Source organism: Schistocerca americana, chromosome 3 (assembly GCF_021461395.2).
Source record: "Schistocerca americana isolate TAMUIC-IGC-003095 chromosome 3, iqSchAmer2.1, whole genome shotgun sequence".
Taxonomy (NCBI): Eukaryota; Metazoa; Arthropoda; class Insecta; order Orthoptera; family Acrididae; genus Schistocerca; species Schistocerca americana.
In genome coordinates this window covers 622,967,513-622,971,349 of record NC_060121.1, presented here as the reverse complement: position 1 = coordinate 622,971,349, position 3,837 = coordinate 622,967,513, and the positions used below count along the sequence as shown (strand labels likewise).

Below are 3,837 nucleotides of genomic sequence, written 5' to 3'. Positions count from 1 at the left end.
GTTTCAAAAAGATTCACCAGATTCCACAAAACTGTATCTTCCACATAGACGAAGAAAAAAATTTGAGGTGGATTTCAGAGAAAGTTTACTACGATACCAATTGTAAGTTGCCAGTAGGAGTCTTCTCAGCGAAGCCAGCTTGCGAGGTCGTTAATGGCAGCCACGTACCCGGATGCACTACGGATTTGGCTTTTCGTACAAATGCTGGAACATGCGAGATTTCATTTTTCAACGTAATTTAGCAACACCTGTGTACGAAACCATTCCTTAACAATGGACAGCCTCACCAAAAGATCGGCCGTAACGGACATACGGAACTCGTACTGCACTATTGGCTCCAGAAAGACTTGGATTATGTGACTACCGTAGCATGATCACGAAACAGTGGGATGAGTTTGAATATCATATGATTGTTTGTCATGCTTCCGACGTTGGACGCATTGAACCTCTATAAAAAGTAAATAAGAAACTTACACCTAAACGTAATGGTAAAAACTATCACAAGCTTTAATGTGCATGCATACAAAATTTATGGTTTTTGAAACGGGATTGTTCTTTAGAAGATACGAAGTCCTTAATCTGAAGAAGAAAATTCGAAGACGGTCTAGTCCTTGTGTGAACTGTCACAAGAAAAGGATGGTGCATATTATATATACTGATAAGAAATGAGGAGATTCTACGCAGAATAATTGAAAACGGAATACGCGGAGAACACCGACCAGAAAGGACAAGACATGTGGTAACACGGCAGAGGAAATCTTGCATTGTACTAAACGGGGAGGGTGTAAGCTGCGGTGGAAGACAGAGACTGGAATATATCCGATAAATAATTGAGGATGTTGGATGTTGTGCTTCTCTGAGATGAAGAGGATGGCACGGGAGAGAAGGACGTTGTGGGACACATCAAACAGCTCACTGCAATACTGTTTTTTGCCTGAAATGATCACATTGTCAGTAATTCATTAAACTCAGTCTTCCATACTCCTTCCACAATTCTTTGTAAATGGCGGTGATTCCTTCCATCTCCGTTACCAGAACATAACATGTCTGTACGTGTGCTCTTAGGAGGTTGTGGGCACAGGTACCAAACAACATTGGTGAATTTCTGTTTATTTCACATCACAAAATTATTCCATACTAGCGGTTGTGACCTCTGCAGAAGTGTTCAAAATTCGTACGTCCATTATACAACAAAAAAATTTCTTGTCCGGATACAGGAGTATGACCAACACCTTGTACTGATACTCAGGCTGTAATCATTTTACGAGTAAAACCAAGATAACCCTTCCTCTCATCTGATCACAACTGCCAGTCACACAGTGGACACTCCCTACTGCATATACGAGTGTTCGAACCCCTCCTGGCGGCCGCGGTGGTCTAGCGGTTCTAGGCGCTCAGTCCGGAGCCGCGCGACTGCTACGGTCGCAGGTTCGAATCCTGCCTCGGGCATGGATGTGTGTGATGTCCTTAGGTTGGTTAGGTTTAAGTAGTTCTAAGTTCTGGAGGACTGATGACCATAGATGTTAAGTCCCATAGTGCTCAGAGCCATTTTGAACCCCTCCTCTCAGCCAACAAATGTTACCTTTTCCAGGATTAGAGACAGCAGAGCCACACCTATCAGTTAACATACGCATCTGTGTGAAACAACGCAAGTAACTGACAGCTGAGTATCGTCAGTGAGGGCAGTGAACACAACTCCACCAGCTAATGAGCAGAGAAGGCGTGTTCACTAGCTCGTTTGTACAGTGTTTGAGGAAAGCAATGTTCCTAGTTATTATTAATGTTTAAGAGAACTTCAGGAATGATAGAGTAGCAGACAGCTTTCAATCAGTTTTGAGACTGCCTCGGATAGTCCAAGTAGATAGTTGCCTGCGGATGAGATATAATTTTCCACTGCACAGTGGTTTGTAGAGTAGTCGTCGATTACGTTTTCAGTAAATTTTGTGAAACAAACAGTTAATATGCCTTGGAAAATTAATTCTTTAACTTACACAGTATAGCATATTGGCTTATCAACATCAGTTTTTTGGAAGTTTTCTCTTTTCAGTCTTGAAACCTGAAACTTCGTGATTTATTTTCGGATATCACGGGTAACAGAAGGTCTTCAGCTGTTTCCGACGTTTCATTACATAATCTAAAGGTTGCTCCTGCCACGTTTACCATAACGGATTTAATTGAACAACTCAGAAAAGCCTAAATGTAGTCTGCTTCTCTTTTGCCATTTGAATACCCTTACAGCAAAAACAGCACATAAGATGCTCGGCATTATATCATATGCGTGTTTACCATGCTCAACGTTTTACACTGATGGTAATGCGGCATCTGAAGTTTTTCCCATTCGAGCACTTCTTTAAGTACTAAAGCACGACAGGAAAACTATCTGACACACATCAACCTTCCTAAAGAGGACTTGACATGACATTACTACCTAAAAAATGAGGTTTTAGTTGCAAGATCTTTAGACGAATAATACCTTTCAGTTCTTATAAGTATGATCCTTGCGTTACCGCATGCTGGAGTTACATTCTAAACTGTAGTCTCGTCGACTTTGTAATGTTCTCATCTTTTCTGACATCCGTAGAGACTCTTGTCTAACCACTTCCAGCTAATATAGCTGGAAGGCACTACGCTGTTGTATAATTATTGCACTTTCTTTCCTCTTATTTTCTATTTTAAGTCTGTGATGCAGTTACCCTAGCCTGAGGAGCTTCCAACTTCTCTGCGCGAAAGATATGCAGCTCTTGCTTCTTCTCTTCGTTTCTTTTTACGTGTGCGTTTCCTTTTTCCTCATTTTCTAACCTGACTTGATGTGAAAACCTACTCTAGAGAAGAATGTCGCAGCAAAACACCTTTCAGACCTCTAAATTTCGAACTGTTATTTTATTGAGCAGCCAATTTCGGCGATATATTACGCCATACTTAGGCCCACTGATCGACGTATCGGAAGTTTCCCATCTCTGCTTCAGGGAAAACGGGGGCCAGTATTCAATGACTGGTATCTGCAAATTTTTGATACAGCGCTCCCTTCGATCATCACTTGCCGACAGTTAGACAAACATGTTTTGAAAATTGAAGGGAGAGGGAGAGAGGGGAAAAGAAAGGGAAGGGAAAGGGTATCGATATCAGCTGCATCATGACTTTTTGCCGCATCAGTGGTGAAGAGTAAAAATGTGTGGTGGGCCGGGAATTGGATCTCTTACTTGTGAGGCAGCCACCAGAACACAATGTTTTTCGCAAAGGAGCAGCCAATCTCGCCATGCCCAGCCGCCGACCCACATTCCCACGTAGCGCCAATCACCAGCCGTGCACGTTCTCCACGCCCGCTACTTTGAGATTCTCGCAGGAGGTCGAACGTTACTGTGCACCCGAATTGAAGATGATTGATTCATTGCACATCGACGAGAATCGATTATATGTATCTACGAAGAAATCAACACCCTTAGCTACTTACAGGCGTTGACATACGTCAACGGGGACAGATGAAAATGTGTGCCCCGACCGGGACTCGAACCCGGGATCTCCTGCTTACATGGCAGACGCTCTATCCATGTGAGCCACCGAGGACAAGGAGGATAGCACGACTGCAGGGATTTTATCTCTGGCACGGCTCCCACGAAACCCACATTCTCAACGCATTGTCCCGTACTACATTCGTAGTGCCCCAGCCCATTATACTCATTACTCGAGGCGTGTTGCCGATTCCCGTAAGATTTCGGGCACTGTTTGTGCATTCGCACAGAAGAAGAAGATGGCCAAGTGGCCGGTGAGCCTTAACTATATATATTTACTAAGATGGTATTTGTTCCTTCGGACATGTCCGAAAGAACAGATACCATC

General features: G+C 43.2%; 1 non-coding gene across 1 annotated transcript; it reads right to left on the bottom strand.

Moving 5' to 3' along the window:
- Window positions 1–3,490: 3,490 nt before the first annotated feature.
- On the bottom strand, window positions 3,491–3,564 carry Trnat-ugu. The gene has a single exon. It is a non-coding gene; the product is annotated as a tRNA-Thr (tRNA).
- Window positions 3,565–3,837: the final 273 nt, after the last annotated feature.